General features: G+C 35.8%; 1 long non-coding RNA gene across 1 annotated transcript; it reads right to left on the bottom strand.

Moving 5' to 3' along the window:
• LOC141578250 (uncharacterized) lies at positions 1-26,115 on the bottom strand. Its single transcript, XR_012508391.1, has 3 exons — positions 25,825-26,115; positions 2,022-2,283; positions 1-1,645 (listed from the first exon to the last, which is right to left on the bottom strand). It is a non-coding gene; the product is annotated as an uncharacterized LOC141578250 (long non-coding RNA).
• Positions 26,116-27,315: the final 1,200 nt, after the last annotated feature.

The following is a 27,315-nucleotide window of genomic DNA, read 5'->3' as shown; positions in this document are numbered from 1 at the left end:
TATTACTTGCTATTGCAGACACATTGATACAGGAGGGATAGTTTTTGAATGGAAAAAGTTTAAACATATTTACAATCTCTTTTTTTCTTTTTTGGTATCATCAATACATTTGGATTATACAATATGAAAACTATAAGCATTAGCATTCAGATTTTGAGCACTGAAATTCTTAAGATGAGGAAACAAGTGTAGAGGCTTTGGAACATACAATATTTTAAAAACTGCTTAAGAAGACAATAAAGTAAATATCACATGAAAGGGGACATGATTAACAAACGAAAGCAATTCAATGTCATGGTCAGGCACTACCCATGTACTAGGGATAAAAAATATGAATGTCATAATCCTTGGATTAAGGAAACACAGTCTCAGTCCAGGTAAACCAAGTCACAGATTAAAATAAGTAGGCCCAAACAAAGGATACACTTTTGATAGTCTTTGGCACATACACCCCCCCAACAGTAAGCATAAGTGTCACAGTGGACTTTTTTTTTTTTTTTTTTTTTTTTTTTACCTTTCCAGCATACATTCTCCTTCTGCTAACAGCACCACAAACTTCGTTTGAGATGCCACACTCCACCATTATCCATGCATAGGGTTCATGTTAAGCTACACCACTGCTCCAGGGTAGAAGCGTGAGATACAGGCTTAGTCAAGCAGAGCTCCTGTAATACACCACAGTATTGTTTCCAGGTATCAACTCCATCCAATTCCCACAAGAAGAGTACATGTATATGCCTTTGCCATAGTAGCTGAGGTGTTGCCCTATGTGTGGAATGTACTAGAGTGGAAGAAATCATTGTCTAGAGTTGTAAGTCTGGGAAACAAGAAAAATGATTCCACTTGTAGTGACAGAAATGTCAGTAAGTGAAGAGCATTTGGGAAGCAAGATGAAGAATTCAATTTTAGATAATGAGATTTAATTTAAAATCATTATTTCTTTTCAATTATAAAAGCAATGCTTGGTTTTATAGATAATTTTGAGTATCAGGGAAAATGGAAGGAAGACATTTAAAACAAGCCTGTTAACATTTTGATATATTTCCTTCTAAACTTCTTTTCCCCCTCACACATAAATATATAAAACCAAAGTGGGATCATATTTTATACACATTGTTGGATCTTACTATTTTCACTTAACACTATAAATATTTCAATGTAGAAGACAAACACATACAAAAAAAAAAAATCCCTGAATATGTAACTCTCCATTCATTAACAGATTTCTTACTATTTTACAGTTACAAATATAACTATAATAAAAATATTTACTGAAACCTGGATATATGTCTCATAATTTCTTAAGATAAAAGTCTAGAAATGGAATGATCAGGCCACAGAGTATGCACTACCTTAAGACAATGTAGGTATGCACAGTGATTTCTCAAGGTCTTTGAGGTAAAATGTCGTAAGAATACAGGCATGTGCCTATTTCCTCACAGTAAATACTTTCTCAAAAATGACATATACATAGACACACACACAAACACATATCAAATTAAGGAAAACTGAGAAACTCCTTTAATCTCTGACATAACAGTGGAAGGGTAAGCTTTCTGTCAGGGGACAGCAGAAAATCAGAGCGATGAGTTTTCTTTCTGGACTAAGCGGTCACTAGAAGCAGAAGGCCGGTGCAGTGGGGTTTCTAACAAGAAAGCAGAGAAACGCTACTCAACGATATGTAGAGAATATGAAGCCAGAAAAGAGGGCATTTCTTTGAAAACCGAGAGTAAACTTTCTCTCAAGAAAAAAAAAATTTTTACTCTAAAACCTAGGAGGTTAAACAATCTTACTCAATCTCAAGAGGCTATTACGTCTATAAAACTATACCATGTAGCAACGAAAAAGATTGTAAAACATGCAACCACCGTTAACTCAGTGAAAAGATACAAAGGAGAGACTGAACCTCACATTGGACAGAGCAGGAAATCAAATTAACGAGCTGAAGAACACCCCAAGACAGCAACTTGTAATTTATGAAGAAGTGAAAACCAAGAAAATAAGTATTAAGAGCGCCTCACCAACGGCTTGGCCGGCGGTCCCAGCTCGAAGTTTCCACGAAAGCCGAGGCCGTGGCGCGGTGCATGCTGGGCCGGCGGTGGGTGGGGCCTGGGCTCCAGTCACAGCGGCGTCCACGGGCTTCTCACTTCTGGCTCTGGGCTGCCCTGCATTTCCTTGCATCTGTGGTCTACGGAGACGAAGAGTGCAAGTTTGGAGACGGCGGTATGTTGGGAAGCTCAGGTTTGCCTCTTTGGAATTTCCCCTGGATCCAAGAAGTCGGTTCTGGCCACAGAAAAGAATGAGATTGCAGCATTAAATTCTCAGAATCTGGGAAGCTAATTTGGTGCTGTGTTGACAAGGGCTCGGCAGAAAGGGATGTGGATGCCCTGCTGTTCCCATTGCTGCATTCGGTGGAGGCCAGATCATGTGTTGGGGGAATAACATCGGGGGCTGAAGTGGGAGATTATTTTGGACAGTGGCAGTTTCTAGGCACTTCGGGCTGGTGGGCTTGAGGTTCTGAAGACCACGTTTGCCCTCCATCACCTCTTCGGTGGGCACCTAAAGTAACCAAAAAAAGAAGAAAAAGGGGAAGGAGAGAAATATTAGCATTACAGAGAACTGATCTAGATGATTCATTACTTATATAATAGGAATCTTAGATATTAATAAACCAATAAACCAACAAAACAGACTCTGGAAAAAATTAACGTTTTTATTTAGAAAATATATCCTTCTTTAGCTGGAAGTGGGAGAATGTTTACAGTCAACTGAGAAATAATTGAATACATACATCCACATCATACAGTAATTTAATTTTGAAAGAGTCAAATAATGGGGGGAAATACTGCTAAAAGAAAATATACAACACTGAGAATATGTTAGTCTTGTCGACTTCATGATTTAGCTTGATTCAGTATAGTTAATATTTTCTGAAAACTACCTTTCTTTTCATATTTTGAATAATTTTTGCTTAGAACCCATATCTGGTGTCATGTCCCTCAAAGCATTGTCGTTTTCTTGTATTTGGGTTTTATGTCTTTATTAAGTTTGTTAAAGATTGTTTATTCCTCCCCTTTTCAAATACTCCTACCTCCTGTATATGTTGAATCGTAGTGGTGATAGTGGGTACCTTTATCTTTTTCTGAACTTCAAACATAATTCTGCAAGATTGAAACATTAAATGTATTGTTTAACATAAAGTTTTCTCTATGGGCTTTTGCTTAATTCAGTTTATTGGGGCTCCTGTGAAATGACTATTTGTCTATTGCTCATTTTTCTATTGAATTGTTTATCTTGTTCTAATTAACTTCTAGGGGTTTTTTGAATATCCTGCATGCAAATCATTTCTCAGTGATATAGCTTGGAAATATCTTCTATTTGTAACTTATCTTTTTACTGTCTTCCTTGTATAATCTGATGAAAATAAGTAGAATTCTGATGTAGTTTGTTAACTTCCTCTTTCCTGTTTTGCTTTATGTTTTATTTATCTTGCTTAAGCAATGCTTCCATATCCCAAGATCATCAGTTATTTTGTCCTTTGCCATAATTTACCACTTATATTTAATCCACTTGAAATTTTTTTTTGCATTATCAGTGAGGTAAGGGCCAAATTTTATTCTTCCAGATGAATAAACCAATTGTCACAGAATCATTTGCTGAAAACTCAGGCTTTCCCCTAATTGATCTGAAAGGTCATTCTACAATATTACGACATAAAAATTCAATGTTTAACATTGTGTGATATTTGCTATAGGTAACCTGGTATTTTTTTTTTTTTAATCTGGTATGTATTTTTGATCAGGGTTAAGGAAATTCCCTTCTATGTCTAGGTTACAGATCTTTATCATGAAAGTACTTTATCAAAAACGTATTTTACATCTTTTGAGGTTAACATATGGTTTTTCACCTTTTAACATTTAATGTGATAAATTACAAACGTTGTTTTTAAAAAAATATTAAAGCAAACTTGAATTGCCTGGACAAACTCCACTTTGTCTTTCTTGCTCTGTCTCTCTTCCTATCTCTCTTTTTCCCCTCCTCCCTCCCTCTTGCTGTTTGTTTACATTATTTGAATTTAATGCCTATGATTTTGTTTAGGAGTTTACATCTATGTTTATGTTTGAAATTGGCTCATAATTTTCTTTCTCATTTTTGTTAGGCTCTGCCAGGATTAAGTCAGCTTCATAAAATGAATTAGGAAATATTCTCTATTTTAAAATATCTTTGGAAGAGTTGGTGTAAAATTATTACATCAATTCATTGAATGTTTGGAAGAACTTATTAGTAAAATTGTTTAGGCCTGAAATTTTCTTTGTGGAACAATTTTAAACTACACATTTAAACCTGTTGAAGGCTATATAGATTTTTACACATCCATTTCTATCCATTCTCATGTACCTTCTCACCATTTACTTTGGTGAGCTATATTTGTGTAGGAATTTGTCCTTTCATATAAGTTTTCAAATTTCTTGTCATAAAGATGTTTCTAGTTTTCTTCTTATCTTTTTATCACTTTATTTTTTGTACCCCGTATGTCCCTTTTTACATTATACTAAAGTTGTTTTTGCATCTCTCTCTTCATCTAGAGATTTTCCAGAGGTTTGTGATTTTTACTTTTTTGGGAGAGGGAAAAAGGCAATATGTTGCTTGGTTGATTCTTTGTTTGGATTCGTTGATTTTTTTTTCCTTCCTTCAGTTTACTACTATTCCTTCTTTAACATGAGTGGATAATTTGCTCATTATCAGCCTTTCTTATTCTCTAATTTAAGCATTTTAAGGCTATGACTATTCTTCTAAATACTGCTTACCTGCATTCTGTAAGTTTTAAGGGGTAGTATTTTCATTATTGTTATTCATTATTATTTTTCTTATTTCCATTATAATATTGCCTTTGCTCTATGATTTATTTAGATATGCAATTTATAGCAATTTATAATTTCACAACATATTGGAGCTATTAAGTCATCTTTTTCAGCACACACAAAAGCAAGTTTCCATGCTCTGCTTAACTTTCTAGCTTTCTGCCTTCCCTCAATATTTGGATTTTTTTATTATTATTATACAAATTCACTGAAACACCCAAGACAACTTTTCAAATATTTTATATCCAGGACTTTAGATTGTTTTCAGAGGGATAGTCAATCATATTATACATTTCTTATTTTGTGGTATAGATACTTTAAAATTTTAAATTATTTTCAGTGTAAAATGTGTATTTTGTGATAACATGCTGGCATAGTTTGCTGTGTACTATTGCTATATTTTATAACTTTTCCATAAAAATAAGGCATTTAGTTTGAAGAAAATAAGAAATTCAGAAAATCTTTGTCTAAATAATGATAGATTTTTTTGGATGATTGTATTTGATTGTTTAAAGCTAGCAAGTCATTGGAATCACCAAAAAGCCCATTATAATAGAAAAATAAATATTGTTGAAAAAAAATTCTAAGCCCACAATGGAGCTGCTCCTGCTCAGGGTACCACATCAACAAACTGAAAGTTAGATAACTTTTGTGTCTCTGTGACTCCTCCACTTAATCAGAAGTGCAGTATATTCAGTCAGCCAGCTCCCAAAGCCAATCCAATCCTGGGACAAGAAGCCAACTCTGGGCCTTCTCACCTCAAGCAAGGTTAACTATATGGCCCCAGCTAATCAGATACTTTTTTGTTTCTTCTTATTATTTATCCTATAAAAGCTTCTTGCCCCCTGCCTTATTTTGCAGTCTTCCAAAAGGAGACTGTCTACTTCATGAAATGTTAAATAAACTTTGTTTATATCACCTAAATTGTCTTCTTTAATCATTTATTAACAATTATCTACAAAAAAAAATTTGTTTTATGAGAAATGTAGGTCTTACGACTTCAGAAAATAGATTTTTTTAAATAGTTGGGACTGTTTTTAAGATTGATGGCATGCTTAATATTAAAAACAAATCCCTTTTATATTTAAAAAATAATACAGAAAGCAAAATAGAAAATATTGAAATACTGATTTTTAATTTAAAATTAACATTCAGAAAAATGACAAAATGTTCATGTCAATTATACTCATGTATGAGAGAAAATATCTTGAAAAATTGATACTCTGATATTATATAAACCTGTTTTCTGATTTAGTAAATGCCAACCTTACCAGATGGTACATACCAAATGAGACAGAATTGAATAGTGTCTCACCTGCAAATGTTACGAATAATACCTCCCACTTCCAAATTGTAGGTATCAGGGTCTTTAAGGTCTGAAGCACTTTTTATGGCACAAAGTAAAATATTAAAATATGGTAAAAATACTGAAAAATTGACCAGTGTTAACTGTAGAACTTTTCCTGGAATATAGTTTGCACATTTCTTAATTAAATATTCCTGTGGTAGGTAGGACAGTTGTCCCCTAAAGATGCCTACATCCTAAACTCTGGAACCTGTGATAACATGAAGTTATAAGGCAAAGATGAATTAAGATTACAAATGGAATTACAGTTGTTAATCAACTGACCTTTAAAAAAAGGAGATCGTCCTGGATTATCTCAGTGGAGCCATTGTAATAATTGAGGTCCTGAAAAATGTGGAAGTCAGAAAAGGGGCCAGAGTCAGAGAAAGACTTGAAGATATTATGCCGCTGCTTTTGAAGATGGGAGAAATGGACCAGAAGCTAAGGAATGCGGTGGCCCCTGGAATCTGGAAACGGGAAGAAAATGGATCCTCCCTATAGCTCCAGAAGGAATGCACAGTTCTGCTCACATTTCGTTTTAGCCCAGTGATACCCATTTCAGAGTTCTGATCTCCCTAACTCTATAATAATAAATTTTTATTGTTCAACCTGTAAAGCAGGACCCTATGGGGCCTTCTCAGAACAGACCATTCCCCCATATCCTCTGTTTTAGCTCCTCTCTGAAGTACATAGATAATAGTATCTGATGACCATTTCCTGAGTTGTTTTACAGATGCTAAAACCCCCATGAAATGGAAGACATTAACTACTTGATGACCATGAGCACAGATTCCCCCAGGCCTACTAGAGCCTAAGGATTGATAATATTGATTCCTGTGACACCACCCTGTTACCTCACCATCAACCAATCTGAGAATTGTGCACAAGCTGATCACATACACTGGGACTACCCTCCCTCATGGTGCCTTTAAAAATGCTTTGCCAAAACCCATCAGGGAGTTTGGGCTTTTTGAACACCAGCTGCCCCACACTCCTTATTCAGAGCCCTATAATAAGTGCTACACTTTCCTTCACCACAACTGGGTGTCAGCAGGTTGGCTTTATTGCATGCAAGCAAGAAGACCCAAGTTTGGTTTGGTAACAAAACCACTAAGTTTGTGATAAATCGTTACAGCAGCAACAGAAAACTGATACAATTTAACTTTTTAAAATGTATTAAGATACTTTGCAAAGGCCAGCTGGTATATTCTATCTGAAAAGGTTATAATTAAAGACATTTCAAATTGGTTAATTTGTATGTAATGGAGGCATCAACTTTCTGCATTCCCACCAAATTGACTTGAGGTCAGATATTGTTTTTATTCTTGATCCATAAATTACTATGTAGGCTCTTTTTCCATATGAAAATCTAGTCAGGAAGAAATATGTATTTTTTTAGGCTAATTCCCATGGGAACATCTTAAATGGGTTACTGCTGCTTAAACTGGACACAAGCCCTTTAAAACAAAGTAAGATGAGTACGTCTAAAGAGCTATAATTCTGAGATTTCACTATGAAAATCTGTCATCACTAACAATTCAAATAATATTTTAATATTAAAAAAAAACCTTTATTTAGTTTAAAATTTCTGAACCACAGACATTACTGTACTACCAGGTTAATACTTTGAGAGGTCAATAAATTATTTTAGGAAAGAGTAAAATGCAGAAAATTATGTTTTAGGAAAATAAGAAGTAGCAATATAGGAAACAGTTTGATTTCCAGCCAAGATGGTTGTAAGTTCATGCTTTTGGACAATCCCATGCCATGGTTCCAACTACATAGTGATGATACACAAAGTAAAAAATAAGTAAATAGAATAAACACTCAACCTGACACAAAAATTAGATAGTCTTCCCCACTGACCACGCAAACAAAGCCAAAGAGTAGGCAGAAGGAATTAGCCTGCTGAATCCAAAGTCCAGAGAAAACAGAGGTAGGTGGGGTTCTGCTTGTGTAGAGAACTAGGATTAAAATGCTTTACATTTCATAGGAGGATTTCTTGAAACCAGAGAATACTGTGGATTCCAAGATGCTGATGACACAGAGACTGGACCTGTGCCTTATATAAAGCTTCAAGCCTAGAAAGGTAGCTGAAAATACACACATTGTCACAAGAAAACTGAGAAAAATTACATGAGGACTGGTATGCAAGAGCCCCCAAAATACCTTGGTACAGAAGGCATTTCTGCACATGGTAACACAGCAAATAAAAAACCATTCAATAGGGATGAGGAGAGAAATCATGAGAGTGAAAGGAAGAGAGAAGGAGGAGAAACAGAAGGAGAATGTGGAGAAGGGGGAGAAATGAAGTAGTAGTGATGGAGTAGGAGAAAGAGAAGAAAAAAGGAGAAAGATGAGAAAGAGAGAGAAATGGTACATGTTAAAAAGATAGCCACAAGTATATAACCAGAGGTCAATTCATCAAGATTAAAATAATCAATAAAACAGTATGAAAGCATATTTTTTTAAAAAAAAGCGTAGGATGCTAAAAACATCATTAACATCCATACAAAAATAATTAGCTGAGGATATGAAAAGAACAAATTTTAAATTTTAGATGAAACAGTTATCAAAATATAAACTTTTATACCTAGAATAAACTCCAGATTGAACTTAGAAGGGGAAAAAAAAGGTGAAACGAAAAGTTTCTGAGGGATTAACTCAGAATAATACTTGGGCAAAAAGAGGAAAAGATATCAAAAAAAGGAGAAGGAGGAGGACGAGAAGAAGAAGAAAAAGGAGGAGAAGAAGAAGAAGAAGGGGAGGGAGGAGGAGGGGAAGAAGAAGGAGAAGGAGGAGGAGAAGAAGAAAAAGGAGAAGGAGAGGGAGAGGGAGAAAGAATATTGCAGGACATGGAGCATAGCCAAGGCCCACAATAAATAACTGTATTCCAGAGTTAGAAAGCAGTCCTGGACTGATGGTGCCCTTGGATGGCAAGCAAAAGCAAATTCAAATCTTTCTAGAGAAACCCATCTCCATCTCCATTCTCACTGAACTACCACAGATAAAATTTCTAGAAAAATAAGCCTACAGTCAAAATCTACAAAACAAACAAGGAAATAATATACCATGAGCAAAAGAGAGCAGAAACAAAGAGATGACTGAATAAAATTCCAAGTCTTGAGGAATAGAAGTGACCAGGAAACAGAGTACAAGCATATATAAAAGGCATTAGAAATATGAACAAAGATCAAGAGAAAAGAAAATGATCTTATCTGAAAAAGAAATGAAAAGAACTTCTAGAGAGGGGAAAAATATAATTATTTGATTGAAAAATAAATGAGCAGAAGTAATAGCAATTTAGGCATAGATCAATAAAAAGAAAATTAGTGAATGGATGATATAGATGAAGAAATTACCCTGAATATGGCACAGAGACACAGAAGTAGAAAACATGTAAAAATTGTTGAAAGACACAAAGGATAAAGTGAGAAATACATAGGCTTATAGTGGCAGATGTATGTGTATATATATATTTATCACAAATATTTGTAGGTATATATATGTATATATATGCACAAATATATGTATGTATATATGTATGTATTTATACCAACTTAAGGCAGATAGTGCAACAAATTCCAAGGACAGTAAATTGAAAAAAAAAATTATAATCCATCATAGTGAAATGGCAGAAACTAATGACACAAAGACCACCTACAGAAAAGAGATCATCCTCAAAGGAATGGCAAACAAAACCATAAAGAATAGTTTGTATTAGAGTCTTGGGAAAATACAAGCCAGCCAGACACTAGCCAAATAAACTAGTTTAGTCATTTTAGTATCTGATAAAATAGAATTTAAGGAAAAAGAAGATACACAATTTCAAACACGTGATAATAAAAAACAATCTACCAGGAAGTCACAAAAATCTTAAAGCTATATGGAACTACAAGGTGGATTTGAGAATGGATTGGAGAAGGGGAAGATTGCAGTGTGAAGCCTGATGAATAAAGTAAGAAAAGATTGTCTGATGAACGTGGTATTAGAGGATGCAGTGGTGATCTTCAAGAGAGCATTGTTACTGAACTGATGGTCAGGTGAACTAGATTGAAGTAGGAGGAAGAGTGACGAGGTAAGAAAGTGGAGACTTCAGAACTGTGTGTGGGATGTGACAGAGGAGCAGCTATTTTAGAAGCTGGAGAAGTCGATGGGGCCAAGTGGTTTATTCTTTTTTTTTTTTCCCTCATGTGGACATATTTTCAACAAAGGCTTAAGTTTTGTGATTTTTGCTTGACAATATGGAACATTATTATGATACTTTTATTTCTTTGCCCTTTTCCCCTCTGACCATGCAAAAGGAGGAATCAGAAAAAGAAGCCCTTTAGGGCCATGCCACTTGTTGGTTGAGTATGAGAGAGAAAGTAGAGAAGATTTTGGAGGAGCACAGCCACAAGCATGGCCTTCTGCCACCCTGTGATGCCGCCTGGCAAAGTGGTTTCATCAGTGTCCTGAGAGCTCAGTGAACAGGTAAGCAGCCCTTTCCTCCTGGGGAAGAGATGGCAAAGAAGTGAGAGGTTGTCATGGGCTAATTGTGTCCCTTCCAAATTCATATGTTGAAGTCCTAACCGCCAGTATCTCAGAACATGACTGCATTTAGAGACGGTCTTCAAAAGGGTAAGTAATGATGAGGCCCCTAGGTGTGTCCTAATCCAATAGGATTGGTTACTTATAAGTAGAGGAAATTACAACACCAACATACACAGAGGGAAGACCATGTGAAGATATATTGATCTGCAAGGCAAGGAGAAAAACTTCAAAAACACTAACCTTGCTGACACCTTATCTCAGATTTCTCACCTCCAGAATTGTGAGAAAATAAATTTACTGTTCAAGCTACCCAGTCTGTGGCACTTTGTTAGGATGCCCTAGCAAAAATAATACAGGGATGATAGGATGGAATCCTGGACTCATTCCTTCCTTAAATCCCCAAATCTGTTTATTTTTTAAATTAAGATATGATAGGATATTGCAGCCAAGCCCATGGTCAGGCCAGTTATCAAAACCAGAGAGTCAGATCAGTAGATCAGAGAGTGACCCTAAAAGTCCCAAGAAGAATAAAATGCAAAGCCAATTTTTGAACAATTATCCCTTTCTCTATTTCTTAGTCTTGAAGTGTGTTCAGATAATGTTATGCAACTCAATGCACCAGGAATGGTGTATGTTATGCTCAAGTCATCATGTAGCCCAAATGATACAACACTAAGAATTTTTAAATTATCTGGTTGAAGAACAATAATCACATTCCATTGTTGACAACCCACAGAAAGTAACTGATGGCCTCAAAGAAATTTAAGTTCACACAGTGAAACTCTGCTCTTGCTATCACAGAGAAGTCTCATGTGTTCAAATCACAAATGTGTAACTTACTAACGGCACAATATTTTGTGAAATACTTTAGTTCTTTGGCTTCCAGTGTTCTCAATGTGCAAATAAGAATAATAAAGCAAACTGTCCATGATATTATAAAGATCAAATTAGATAGTTTCTGAGAAACTATTTTGTTAACCTTAAGGCATGCTATTAGGAATATTATCTCATTATTATTTTTTTAATTTACTCTTAAGTAGAAAAGTGGCCATAAGGAATTTTTCTTTCTGAAATTTTTCAATAAAACCTATTTTTCATATAGGATCTAGAATTAGCATCTCATCTAGAATCTTATGGATTGGTTGCTGTTAACCATGATGCCCTGAATACTATTTGCTGCAAAAATGTCATGAAACCCAATTTTCTCCTTTTCTAGCACCTCAGAGTGCCATGTTTTACCTCTTAACTATGTATTTTTAAAAATAGATAATAGGAAGCGATGGCCATTTTGGCTTACTGAAGCCAGAATTATTCTGTAAAGAGTAGATGTTTATAAAATCCATCCCTCATAGGCTAATACAAGGGATCCTTGGAGATCAGCCTCCCTTTCAGGATGCGTCCAACTGAACATACCAACAGGCCAATGGAAAAAAAGAAATCCGTTTTTAAAGAGAAAAAAATTCACTTGATTTATCTTTGAACTCAATAATGCATGATAGTATGTTACAAATTGTGCTTAAGGTGGGGGATTTTAAAGTTTGAGCTCTACATACTCCCTCCCCCAAAGATTTGACACCTCCTGTTCTTCTGAGTGTCAACTGGGTAGATAAGGTGTATTACTTCTCTGGAACTTCATGATCTAGGTTTTCCACCCTTTAATATTTATGATGCTATATAAAGGCTGTGTGTACTTGACATTTCCAGTGCCAATTTTTGCAAATGGTCTTAACCCAGCCTCTAAATTTGCAAACACAAATTATTTGGGCAAATATTTCTAATAGTGAGATAAAAATGCAGTGTTTGAGGATATTATTTGATGCACACAATTTTAGACACCATGCTGAAAGAAGGTAGAATAGGCCCCCTAAAAAAATCCTTGAAAACCTGGAAGTTTAGTTATATCCACAATTTTTTAAAAATCTAAAACAGGAAAAAGCAAGATAGAATTATGAAGTAGTTTATAGTACATGCCACGTGATCTAAAATCTTCACTCAAGTCATTATTATTTGCAATTAGCTTCATAAAAGAAGACAGGTGGCATCGCATCTTCTATTTTATTCCTGGGGATTTGACTCTCATCTCATTTTCCCCATTATAGACGATACAGTAAAATACTAAAAACTAACCAAGAGATTTACAGGGATCAAATAAGTAGGAGGGGTACCTCTCCTCCTCCCAGGTGCATGAATGAAGGGCTCAGGGGAGCCTTTTTTCCGTGATTAACTGGCCAAGGTCCTAACTGTCTCTTTCATTTCACTCATTACAACATCAGCTTAATGCAGTCACAAGGCTTCCTTCCAAATTCCAGTAATAAAATCAATATAAAATGGAATTTTCCAATCTGCATTTAATTGTGATTTTCCTTTATTTGTGTTTTTAAAAAACTCTTTTCTAAAGCTCCATTAAGTGGTCTGCCCAAAGTGTAAGTGCCTGACTGATTGACAGATTATTTTAAAACCAGTACTTAGTATTTCTTTTTATTAAGAGCTGAGTGGCTTTTAAAGTAAAAACAATAGGGTAAAGAAAAAGGTCTTTGATCCACTTATTTCAAATAGAAAATCAGAGAGAAAAAAGTTATAAAGTCAGTGATTTGGATAGTATGTGCATTTCTTGCATCATATATTCATTGCTAGTCATAAATTGTTACAAGTGGACACACAATGCAAAAGGAAAAGGTAAGATTTACTGAAGAATTTTAAAGGTACTATGCAGTAGGTGATAACTGATCTTTTCTTAGTACTTAGAAATGAGTTTTAAAATATAAAACTAAAATAAATAGAAGTGGGGATTGTGACTCTAGTGTATATTTTATGAAACCGTAGGAATCAGTGCCTATATATAAAAGCAGGTGCTGCTTTCTCCGTTAGTCTTTATAATGTTTTCATAGTTGGATTCTTTTTAAAACTGTACAAAATTTAGGTGACTTGTAAATTTCTTTTGCTATTCTTTGTCATACATGTATATTCTACATATAGCTTTTCTAGATTACTTCCTGTTTTATTTACCCTTGGTTGATATTTGGGGGAAAAAATCCAGTTGGTAGAATTCTTACTTTAAACCCCATGGAACCAGTAAAACCTATTGGCTACATTCTGTTCTTATTGGGTTAATTTTAAACAATTATGAGGTATCTAAGAAAACAGAAACTCTGTATAACTTTTAATGAAAATAAACAAGAAAAAGTTTAGCAGCCTTGAGCAAGATAGGCTTCTGGTTTAATCATAATTTTCAAAAATCAGTCCTTTGAACAAATTTTAATTACCTGATATGGATAGCAACCTAGAACTTAACAATCATATATAATCTGGGCCACTGGTTTATAATGCTTCATGTATTTGATATGTCCATCTAATGTTTGCTAGTCATCAATGCATGAAACAAAGAGAAGAGATTAAATAAATTACCACGCTATTTGCAGATTACTTGTATCTCTTGGTCATGCCTCTCCAAATGGCAACTCCTCCAAGAAGGCTATTCAAATGGTAAAGCCTACTTTCTTTCTATGAAGTCTACATGAATGATCACTTCTAATGTGGTGGTGGCTAGAGAAAAGTTTAGTACATTTTGTGACCATTGGGCTCATCAACGGGTTTTAAAAAATTCTGTGGGCAAGTGGGGGAGCTGATCTTAACAAGCTGGGTCTAAATTCCATATCACCACGTACAACAAACTTTCCACAAACGTAAATTAACATTGTTGGGCTTCACCTTTCAGGCCTTGTAATTGCCCACTGGCAAGACCCAAGAAAGAGCCTAGAAGCAGCGACAGAAACATCAAGGATTGGTTGGATAGGGAATATTACAAGTTAGAAGCAAAAGTCTTGGAGCAACAGTACACGGCAGACAGCAGGCAGGACAGAGCAACAAGCTACACCACTTGAGGGAGGAGGAGGGTACCATTTATAGAGGAAGCTGATGTCAGATTGGCTCATCAGTTACTAGGGAAACCAGAGGCTGGGGCAGGGGGCAAGCACGTAGGCAGTTCTGATTAAGCCTGATAATTAAGAGGATTTGATAGTCCTGTGAATGAGCAGGGACTGGTCGAGCAGGGGATGTACAGAGAGCAAGAGAACAGCCATCTTGAATGGTCTGACCATACAAACATCCATGACCAAACTGAGCCAACAGACAAGAATAGGAATCAATATGTACAGCTGAGTTTTATTTATTTTTTATTTTTTAGGGTCATTCAAAGAGCTACTTCTAAACTCATACTGTGAGTGTCTTTAAAATGCTTTTTTTTTTTTTTTTTTTAGGGTTTGTGATTAATTTTAGCCTGAGGAGACTGCGTTAGAGCTCCAAATTTAGGTGATACTGCTGAGCTCTTGAAACTGAATGAGGGAAGTTGTTGAAAGTTTGGCCTAGAAACTAAAGCATGTTACATAAAGACAGGCCACAGCACGAAGGTAACATTGCAGGAGGCAAAACCAAAATGAGTCTGCACCCGAGGAGTTCGGCATACTTTGAGGGGGAAGGGCCGAGTAAATTATGCACCTGCACCAAAACTAGGTTCCTGAATGAAAGAGAGTGATTGATGAACCGAAGTGGGGGCTAAAATCACATTAGTAAGTGGAGGAGGGTGGGGAGTATGATTTTTCATAGGAGATACTCGTGTAAAAGTGTCATTCCATGCTGATTTTTAAACAGAACCCATTTAGAGGAAGGCGATTCCTAACTGCTTCCTGCCTGCCACTCTCCCTTTATTCAGTGTCTGCCCAGCCAACCAAGACTTTCTGGGCATCCGTCTTTTCTGGAACCCAGTCACCTCAATATGCCTTTATTGTTCTACGCACATTCGTATTTACCTTTGATGCCTCCTGCTTTTCCCATGCTTATTCCTTCTTTCCTTTCTAAGGCATCTTACCTGTTCATATTCCTTTTTATCTTTTCCTTATCAATAGTTGTGTTTAGCCACTATTCTGGGTTCTATGATGATCATTTCACTGTGTGTTTGTTTCTTTGATTTGAAAAATCACCCTGTTAAAATTGGGTAGGGCAGGCATACATCCAGTTGTCAAGGGAATTTTTTTTCCATTAATTTTGCACACTATTTGAAGATAGTCTTTTAGAAGGGTTACACTTTCCTTTTTCTTGATTTTGCTTACCTAGGAAGAAATAAATAAAAAGACAGTTAAGAAATAAAAGGAGGTAAATAACAGAATAACCAGAGCTGTCATTCATTGCACCACTACTTTTGGTGCTGGAGAGGTTTTAATAAAGTTCGATATACGCCTACCCTATGATACAGAAACTCCATTGCTATGTATATCTCCCAAAGGAATGAATGCTTACGTCCACAAAAAAATTGTACAAGAATATTCATAGAGACTCTAGTCATCATAGGCAAAACACTGGCAACAATGTAAATGTCTCCCAACGGGAGAATCAATTAATGAACCACATATATGCCCAACAATATGGGTGAATCTCAAAACAATTGTATTTAGTGAAAGACATAAATGAGTACATAATATATATTTCCATTTGTTTGAAGTCCGAAAATAGGCAAAGACTCACCAATGGTGATAGAAGTCAGGATAGAGCTTCCTCTGGGAAGGAGTATGAAGGAGTTTCTGGGGAACGGAAATATTCCAGTTTGCTCTGAGTGATGGTTACTTGAATATAAACATACATTAAAACTTTCTAAGCTATACACTTAAGATTTATGCATTTTACTGTATGAAAACTATACCTTATTTAAAAAGAAAAAAGAGGACAGATAAGATGTGGTGAAAAGAGCACAGGTTTATAAATAAGATGAACCTGAATTTAGAATTACAGCTTGAGTTTAATAATTCTATCAGTTTGAGCAACTTACTTCATTATTTTCAACCTCAGATTCGTCATTTGTAAAATAGGAAAATACCACCTACCTTATAGACGTGTTAACCACATTAAATTATTTCATGATAGTCAATCAAGAAATGTTAGTTCCTTTCACGTCCCCTGCTTCTCTGTTTTGACTAATTATTAGCAGTGGCAAGATTCCTAACAAGTATTCTCCCATTGTGCCACCAGACAGGTTGGTATGTACATTAAGTTTGAGGAACACGGCTCTAGAAGATTCCCAGTGCTTATCCACACATTCAGGGCTCTCATTAATTATGCATTAAGGTAATCTATTTAGCACGGCTTGAAACAACATCTCCTAATCTTATTAGATCAAAGAACTGCCCCCAACAAACATGTATTTTTTAGGGGGAAGACAACTATTATACCACCACAATATTTTGTTTTAAAAAAAACACCTTGAGAAACATAGAAGTGTAGCACATCTCCCAGTTCTGAATAAAAATTTTTGGTACCCTCTGGCATATTCCAGAAACACTGAGTTCAGGATTAGTCTGCAGGATATAACTGCAGCTCTTAGAACCAATTAATTTGCTGCTTTGACTCTATTAATACATATAGGACAAATAATCCAAGTATGTGATTCTCAAATGTGAATGAAGGGCAAATCAGAATCATATGGTGAATTCTCAAAAATACACATTGATACATGATTTAAATTCTACTTCAGATAAACATGAATGGCAATACAAGCTGGAGGAACTTGAAAATACTGTCCCGGGCCCCCACCCCACATTCTGTGCATTATAGAAGATATCTCCTAGTGATTACACTATGCACCCCCACCCAAGTGAGGACTATTGGTTTAAATAAATGCTTTTCAACTCTGATCACCCATTCGTATCACTCAGGTTTAAAAGCACCAATTCCAAAGCCCACCCCTAACGACTGATTTAATTGGCCTGGGGTTAGACTTGGAGATTGGCATGTTTTAAAGCTTCCCAGGTGATATCAATGTGCAACATGAGCTGAGAACCACTGGTCTGAGAAAAATAATGGTGTTCCTTTGACCCTATTGCCTAAACTACCCATCATTTTGTTCTTAAGTAAAAAATAAAGTCATTTCAGTGATGGATATTAGTCAAAAGAATGTCTATGCTGAAATTCCTTATGCAGGGGCCCTTGTCTGTATATGGAGTACCCGTGAACATCAAAGTGGTATTTCAGAAAGTAGAGGACAGTGAGGCGGTCGAGAATTGCTGCTCTGAGTCATTAAGATAATATGAGGATCTGGGCAGTTTGCACGCTGCCCTCCATCCATATTCATTCAGAGCTTTAAAACTGGGTATTCCATACAAGCAATTTGTAGACATCTGGGTATAGAGAATCCTCTAAAAGGCTTTTTTCATTGTCTTTAAAAATAATCATTTTATAATTTAACTTCATTTGAACAATTTTTAAGTAAATGTAGTTATCAGAGTTTTTCCCAAGTCACCTAATTCATACTAAGTAAAGGTCATAGCAAGGCTTTAAAAAATAAGCACTATTCTTCTTCTTGAGAAAGAAACCACCATTAACAAAGATGTTTTTAAAGCTTCCATGCCTAATACACTAAAAACTTTATTTTAATATTTATTATAAGTCAAAACCAGTATTCAATTAAATGTGTAAGTAGTAAATGATTAAAAAAAAAACACCTTAGGAATGCCTTATCTAAATTCTAGCCTTGGGGGCCTATTTCTTGTTTACTTGGCTGGCTTGTATATAAATACCCACTTTTTTACCATTTGGAAATAGAAATAGAGATTCATAAGTATAGGTGGGAGGTTTTGTGGAAAAAGAAATATCTATTTACATAAAATGGATCAATACTATCAAATGGGGGAAGCCTGAATAAGCCTCCTGGAATATGACTTAATGTGATTTTTTTAAACCAACCCTACAAATGGTGTGGGCATGAACCTAACAGAAATCTGGGCATTGATGTGTTTTGTCTTTACTTGTGTTAACTGTATTATTAACACACACACACACGCAAGCACAAACTCTCATTATCAAATGATAGATTATGAATGTTTATTGAAGTATGTAATACTTTTTTTTTAGTAATGCTATATATAAATTGAAGCAGTCAGTTCTTTTATCAATTGAAGGTATTATAGTGTTGCTATTGATAGAACTTTTCTAGACCTTGCCTTATATAATTTAAACAGTGCAGGTCACCAAATCTTTGCAAGGTTTAATTGCTCTTCAGGGGAACAGTGTGGAGCAATTATATGAATGATACCAGATATCAACGATTAAGTTATGTGAAAAGACAGGGAAAGTTGAGCAAATTCTCAGTGGAAAAGAAAAGACTTCGTGTAACCCAATTGAAGTTTTAAAAATTATAAAGTGGATTGATAAAATTGATCCAAGCAAAGTCTTTATGCTTCAAGACCAGAGAAGTGAGTAGATATGATCTGAAAATTAGAAAGTTGGGAGCAAGGAAAAAAAGAAGGCAAAACTCTTTTACACAAAGGATAATAAGCATACGGAATAAATTACTATAAAGGGCCCCTGAAGCAAGGAGCATCATTGAATACAGGAGGGAATGAAATGAATTTCTAAAAGAAAAGGGAAGATAGAGAAGAATAGGAAGAAAATAGGCTAATGGAAATAGGGGAACTTTAAAAAGCAGGTGTGATGAGCAGGGAAACCTTTCACTGGGGTCCCTTCATTCCTTTCTGATAGCGCTGTTAAATGGCTTTTGGCATAGCCTGTAATCTAAAATAATGTCATAGCATGGTACTCCATGCTGTCACATTTAACGAAATGCTACATGGCATTTAACATTCGTCTAGCTTCAGGGATGTCTAAATACAAACCTGTGTAATGTAATTCTACTCTGCAAATAGGTGACTTGAGAACTACCCATCTTTGTGACCAACAAAGTTAAACTTTTCTATGGATGTCACATATTTAAAGGAATTCCTCCTTAGTTTATCGTTTTTAAAAAATAAATTAAATAGTTCCCATAAGCACCTATAATCTAGTGCATGTCTTAATAATAGATGAGGTGATTTTCAGCAGGACATGCAGAAAATATGAAGGCATATTAACCATTTGTAAACTATTCATAATGGGATTGGTTGTTTCTCCTTAAGCACACTGTCTTCTATTATATCTGAAAAGAACGCTCTGCTTTCTTAGCTGCAAGCATGAATTTTTTTTTTTTTTTAGGAAAGTGCGCTGAGGCTGAATACAGGATTTCAAATGATGGATGATTTGAAACATTAATACGTGGTTGCTAGCTAATTATTCAGCAGTTACTTCGGTGACTTAGATGGGGAATAGGTTACCTTTGGGAGACGGGATTCTACTTTCAAGTGGTGCTAACTAAAGTATTATTACCAAAAATTATATAGTACATGTTATCGCTAACTCTCTCCCAAAAGGTACAGATACATCGCTCCCTGGTCTAAAATATGCAATTCTTAATATAGGGCGTAGTCATCGAGTGCTCAGAAGATATCTACTTGGTTAAAACAGACAAGAAAGGAGAATTTCTTTAATTTAGGCTTAATTGTGAATTTTTAATATTCCTTTCATGGGTATAGTCTTTTCTAGACACTTGAGCAGCACATTCTTTTGTTATTTTTCTGAACACCAACAAAAATCACAAGAAATGCAGATCAGGACTATGGCTTATTAATGACTAACCCACAACTTCTTGAACTGCTCAGATATAATGGGGCATTTTCAGATGAAAAGTTCATCAATAAATGCATTGAGACCATTATCAAAGTTTGTTGACCTAGATGTCTGACTTTGAGATTCAAGTAAGATGTGGGACATGTCCAGTATTCACAGGCAAGGTCAGTATAAAGTAAATTGATGATAGACCATAACTGCCAAAATGCCCAAAGAAGATTATAGTTTTAAGAAATGGAATCTGAAATGCTATAAGTTTATCCAGAGGCAAATAGGGCAGGTTCCACTAGATTTCTAGATTTGGGCACCAATTCTATAAACTGTAAAAGAGTGGCCAGAACTGGCAGCGTGCAAATTAGGTCTAAACATCGAACGCTTCAGTCAAGGGTGGAGTTGACAAAATCATGGAACTTATCTTACCATTCTCATGTTCTCTGACTCACCTCATCCCAAGCCAAGCCAGCAAAAGGCATTGCTAAATAATCATGGCATTCTTGGTACACAATCTTTCTTAAAACTGTCTTCCCAGGAGATCCTCACAATCTACTGGGCTTGGCATTGGAGATGACACCGCTTTAACAACTCTTGCACAGATCCTTACGTAGCTGTAAATTCAGAATAGGGCTGGAAAAATATGTCTATGGAAAGTATCAGAGCGACTGTGAGCAACAGAACAAGCCACTTTCCTATGAAAACAATGTCCTTCCTTTCTGATCTATTGCATAATGAGTAATAAAGGGCGTGGTGGGGGGAGGATTTTCAGTGTCAAAGGCACCAAAAGTTAGTTAGGACATATTCGTTTGGTGGAGACGTAATCTCAAAATGGGTTTTCGGTTTTTTCAAAACAAAGACTTTTTGGCTTAATTTGGCCAAAAGTTAGATATAGATTGGTAGGCAGGTAAGTAGCTGGGTGGACATATAGGTACATAAAGAAATAATAGCACTGATTCCTTTCAGTTGACGATGCTTTGAGACAGGTTATTTTGCAAACTGGTTGTGTGTTATAGAAATACAGAGCCAACAATACCATAGAGAAATATTTGTCCTGTGTTTAAATTTTAGGGGCACTAAATTTACAGTGTATATTTAAAGCAACACATACTAGTATTTTGTGGATGCTGAGAGGTTAATTTTCAATATGCAATCTCCCTTGGGACATTTATATTCTTCCAATCAGCATAGAACTGTCCATCAAAACTAACGGTATAATTTTTTTTAACTTCGCACTCTGAAATGTTTCACGGTTTTCTTTAAAGAGCTCCAGACAGATTAGCAATCTTCCTGTAAAAATGACCTCTGTCATCCTCCCCAGTGCTGGCTAGTTATTTCAATGCAGTGAAATTCAGAGGAGGAGAAGGGTTTCCCCTCTTTTTCTCCCTCTCCCTTTTAGATAATTTTAGAACCATTTGTTTAAGGCATAGAACTTATAGCTATTTTAAGAAAGAACTGATATTTACTTTAGAATGCAACCTGCATTTCGGTTTAAAGTTTATTTCTAATTAGACCAGTAGAAAATAAATAGTTTCCCAAAAGGAAAATACTTTTTTTTGCACAAATTGCCTCCCTAATTTTTGAACCCCACTAAGCATTTTAATAGATATGTGCCCTTAGCTCATCTTTTGCATGCTAACAATTTAATCTGAATACCAATATAGACACAAAATAAACGATTGTTTCCTGCCAGAGGTATCTGCAGAAGAAATCTTGGAGTAAAACATTGTCTTTGCAGCTCATTGTGTCTCTAATTAGAGTGGAAGGAGGCAGAAGCTTGCTGGTGTCAGTCTGTGTTTAGCATGCCCTAGAGCCTCAAACTCCTGTGGGTATCAAAGTGCACTAATTAAATGAGGGGTCCACAATACGGCACTAAACATCAGAGTGCGAGAAAGAGTCCAGTGTCCTCAGTGCCTTTGAGAATCTGTGGCCCACGCTAATTACCCATTGTTGAATTGACTTTCCATTCTGTGAGGAATGAATGGTTCCACTCTCCCTCCCCCCCACCCCCTCCCTTTTTCTATTTTACCATCTTTGCTTTGGCCGCCTAATTAATCTTATGGAAATCTCCCGAAGCCAGATTCCAGCAAGGTTGCCCCGATGTTTATAATTTGATTTGTGATGATAAAAGTGAAGGCACCCGGTGATGGAACAGTGTCATTTTCAACACTCTTGAGAATCGAAGAGGCTATCAATCTTTCCCACGTGCATGGCAAACTGATATCCTAGAAAATTAACTTCAATTAATAACAGAAATCCCCAGACACACGAGAAAGTGAAGCTGCTTTGAAAGAGAACCTTCAAAGATGTCTCTGGACTGTCTTTTATATGCAGACCTTTTTTTGTGTAAGAGATCCTCAATGAGGAAATGTGTGTGTGTGTGTGTGTGTGTGTGTGTGTGTCTGTTTGTCTTTTTTTTTTTCACTACTAATTTCAGGGAGGTATGGTATCATTCATACCTAGTGTAAAAAGAATTTAACCAGAGTTCTCTAGGCTTAATATCAAAGCATTCCTATCTTAAGCTCCAACATTTGGTGCCTTTTTTTTTTCTTTTGATTGGATGAGCAATGCAATTTTAAACATCACTTAAAAACTTTTCTTCTCATCGATAAAGACTTTATGTGGGCAATCAACATCTTAAATGTAATAATAAAGTATATGTGCATGTACAAACATATGTACACAGATAAAACTCACTGAAGTTTATGACAGGAAAGGGTTCAGGTGAACCTGTCCAATATAGTAATAGTTGGATTGAATAAGGAATAAAAAGCCTCTTTCCCACAAAGTTTTAATATCAAATATTACTTGATTTAACTCAAGTCTATTCTCTGTCTAATTATGTGCTCCAATTCTGGATTATACCTTAAAAAAGCAATCATGCTTAGACAGCACAATTTCAGTTTATTGATTAAAAGATTTTAAACATTTGTAATATTTTATCAGAACAACTGGAATGAATGCCCCATCCAGAATAATCTCTGAGATATACGCCTAATTCCTTCACTCCCTCTTCTCCTTCAGCTTCTTTCTCTGCTTATATTTCTATTTATTTTTAAAAGCCATTAGGTTATTAAATCATAATTCTTAAAATATTAAAAGAAACCTAATTCCCACCAATAAGCAGTGAGCACGTGTCAGCATTTTATTCAACTTATTAATAGGAAATCAGCAGGATGGCAAAACTAGTTCAAAAAAATGAGAGGAACTGGGCTTGTGTACAGCCATTGAAACAAGAATAGTGAAATAAGATTAGGAAATTACAAAATCGATTAACCCTGTGGTTCAATGACTATGGAACCTCCTGAGTTAAATTTTCTACTGGATAGAAAGAGTATTATCAAACATTAGTTTTCCAAAGGTTAACTTCTAACTTTTCAGAGTTGTAAAATGCCTAGGCTCTAGCCAAGTGTGAATTCTAAGTAAAACAAAGTTTCTTTCCCAGAGGCAATCAGGTGACCCTCAGACAAGGACAGCCCTGTTAGATAATTCTCTTGCATGACATTAAGGAAACAGAAGTTTTGGATAATTTTCTTTGACAAGGTGAATACACTTACCAGCTTTGTAATTTAAATGGATGACCAAAGTTAATACTGTTTTAAAAGTCAAAAAATCAGGAGGACATTGAGGTTCTAAACTGAGCAAAACAAAACAAACAAATAAAAGAAAAAAATCACTTAGGGCCTTGCTACCTGGACCATTTATGTATGCTGTATTTTGATTGGCTGAAACTTTGTTTCTATCCTGGATAGCTAGGACCATGTGTTTAAAAATGTAAAATTGCAGTTCAATTAAAATCGCACATTTTAAAGTAAGCAAATGAGATAGCCACATGCTGACGTTAATATTCTGAGATCTCTAGCAAGTAATTAACAACTACTTTTGCAAAAGAGAAGTAGTAATATCAATCTTAATGCTTTAAATTCCATGCATTAATTGTATGTCCCTTAAGTCATAGCTAAATTAGGTATCAGAATTGAACATTCTTATGTCTTTTCATTTAAAAAGATCATATCCTCCAGAAGTGTGGAAATTCATTGACAAGGAAAAACATTTTCTACCATAACTTACTTACACTCATGTTGTCTTCAGGATGTATAACATCAGCAACATTGATATTCAGAGATGACTTAAGATAAACCTTTTATTTCTTAAAAAATACAAGGTATTTTTAGAGATATGATTTCATTCTTACCACAGAGAAGAATTATTCCTAGCACATTTTTATTGTACACAATTCAATTATAAAACACTGTTTAATCTCACACTATATGGTATGCTAATAATGACAAATAGGATTTTTTCCCTATGAAATAAACATTTTCTTATTATGATTGGTTTTAATAAAGTGGAAAGAACCAAGACTGAGAATAAACCAGAAGTATCATGCAGATACACGAATACTATTAACTTGATTATGCAAAATCTGCCCATGGACACCCTTCCATAGAAAGAGACGATGAAATAAAAGTGTTTATATATGTATTGTTATGATTAACACAAACTTTATCTGAGAAATTGTATTGTGAAAGTCTAAAGGTGATATTTAAATTATCAAAGCATTGTAGAAAATGTCAGGAATGAGAAAACCCAAATTCATGCTGAATGTCAAAAAGATGTTTACTCTGGGTACTATTAGGTCATGCAACAAGACTGTCATATGCCAAGAAAAAATTCTTGCCTATGTGCAGGCGGATGTTTTAAAACATATCTTCACAAAGCTACTTCTTAAAGTTATCTAGGATTCATTTTTTCTGAATGATAGATGTTTGTGGCTTTACTAACACTCCCCCAAATCCAGCTAAAGATAGGATACATATTTTTACCAAATATATATATTTTTAAAAAACATTAATTCAGTTTTTGCCAAACTATGTAAAAAAAAACCTAGCATCCCAGATTGAGTTGTATTGTTTTACCGTATTTCCCTGTTAGCACTAAAAGGATCATTTCCAGATCCAGTAGGCTTCCCGTTTTGCCAGCACTGGGCTACCTCCACATAGCATGATTAGCTCTCATCTTAGAAATTGTTTAACACATTTCATGTTAAATAAAAAGGAACTGGATGATGTAATAAATGTTTTATATTCAGTAAGATAATCATCATATTTCATACATTCATTCTTAGAGAGTGCCTGTTTCCACCCTTCAGAAATGGCCTGCAAGTAGCCTAGCAATAATGTTAACTCTATATGGGCTTTATTCTTTGCTCAGTTAATCACACATTCAATTTACCTATCTTCCTGCCCATGTGCATTATAATGCAAATCAATTCAAGTAGAGATGTGAGAGCTTAGGAAGCCTGGCCTGGCGAGCAAGCTTCCTTTATTTCTTGCCTTAGAGCTAGCCAAGCTCCCGAGATGAAGATGAGCTTAATTAGAATTATAGAAGGATTTAAAAGTCAGTTAAAAAAATAGAAAACTATTCAAACTGAACATTCAATTCTCAACAAAGTAGAAGAAAGCCTTCGCTCCCCATGTCCAAACATATCAAACCCCAAAGGGTCAGAGGACAGTCTTGAAGAGAAAGCGGTCCTTCCCCAGGCAGAAAAGTACCGAACAAGTTCCACGCGTTTGCCACACGGCAGTCAGGCCAGTGAACAGGGCTCACCTTTCACCTGTCTGGCAGCTCCAGCTCTATTCCCTTCAGCCCAGATGTAATCCTGGGCCAGGTACACGACACTCCAGGTTCTAAAGGCCCAAGAGGCCCAGGAGATACAAGCACAAGTGCTGCAGAGTCCAAGTCTTCGAGCTAGCTAAAGAAAGCAACCTCTAATCTGACAGTGTTGAAATATACTCAAGCCCTGCACTCCAAGAAAATAGTGATGGTTAAGAAATCGCCTCACCCTCGTGTTCTGAGAACACCTTCCCCATGTGACTTTCGTAAGACGCGCTGATGTGCCCCTGCCTCTGCCTCATCTACCTGTAACAAGGCCAGACACAGACCCTCCAAATTCCAGGGGTTTTGCCTCGTAAATGATTAGATGAACTGCTTGTTCCCACAGATCCATCAGGACAAAATGCTCGTTAACCAAAATTTGGTTAAGCGTTTCTGCATCTCTCAGGGCTCTGAATTCTGGCCCACGCTCACCTGGCTCCACTCCTGAGAACAGGCTGGCCCCATGGAAAAACATTCTCTGATCTACTCTCAGACCATGCCTCTCTTTCATCCCACTTCCCCACATCCAGTTCTTTCCAGCCTTGTTTCTCCCTCCTGATAGAACATAGTTTTTGCTGAATTCTCAGATACTTGCAAACCCTAGGGTCACAGGTCCTCCCAATTGCAATTGTCCCTGTCCTTCCTCTTGCAATAATCTTTAGGAATAAGTTTCTTTACTACGATTGGATTTGATTATTTGACAAATCTTATCAAGGTCTAGGGATTTTGGAAAGCTTTAGTTCTGCTCCTCATCTGAATCTTCCTAGATTTCTGGCAATAAACCTCTAAAAGATCCTCTAGACCTAAGTTTCTGCAAATTGTACACACGTTTCTGTGGTAAGCTTCATATGGCCAACACTTCGAGAGAATCAGTTTCATCCATGATTTAGCAGGAGGAATTTTTTTGTGTTTTTAAAATCACATTTTCACAAAAGCAAAATTTACAGAATCCTAATCATGCAGGCCTGTCTTAAGAATTTTAATAAAATAATTTAAACATTCCAAAATGTACCTGTATGGAGGAAATGGTCTGTCATAGTGGAAACCAATGATACAAGTATTGCAGCCATATCAAAGTCAAGGGAGCATCAAAATAGATTCAAATTCCATGACGCTGATGTAAATCTCTCAAGATTGTCCTCATCAAAGGAATTGGAGCTGGACCAATCTGAGCAGCTGGTTTTTGATAACTGAATTTGTAACTCAATAAACCAGTGGTTTTATTCATTTGTTTTGTTTACACACACACATGCACATACATACACACAAAATCACACAATCATTGTCTCCCAAATTAGTTTAACTTCAGCCACAATTGTTCTGAAAGCGTAGGAATAGAGTATCCAAGGTGCCGTATAATTTTAACAGTATAATTTTAACCAATAATTCTGTTTATATAAATGTACTTATATCAGTCTTTACCTACCCTATAAAAGGTGTGAT

This window comes from Camelus bactrianus, chromosome 7 (genome assembly GCF_048773025.1).
Source record: "Camelus bactrianus isolate YW-2024 breed Bactrian camel chromosome 7, ASM4877302v1, whole genome shotgun sequence".
NCBI lineage: Eukaryota > Metazoa > Chordata > Mammalia > Artiodactyla > Camelidae > Camelus > Camelus bactrianus.
The sequence above is the reverse complement of the archived record's forward strand: the minus strand, read 5'-3'. Positions and strand labels throughout refer to the sequence as shown.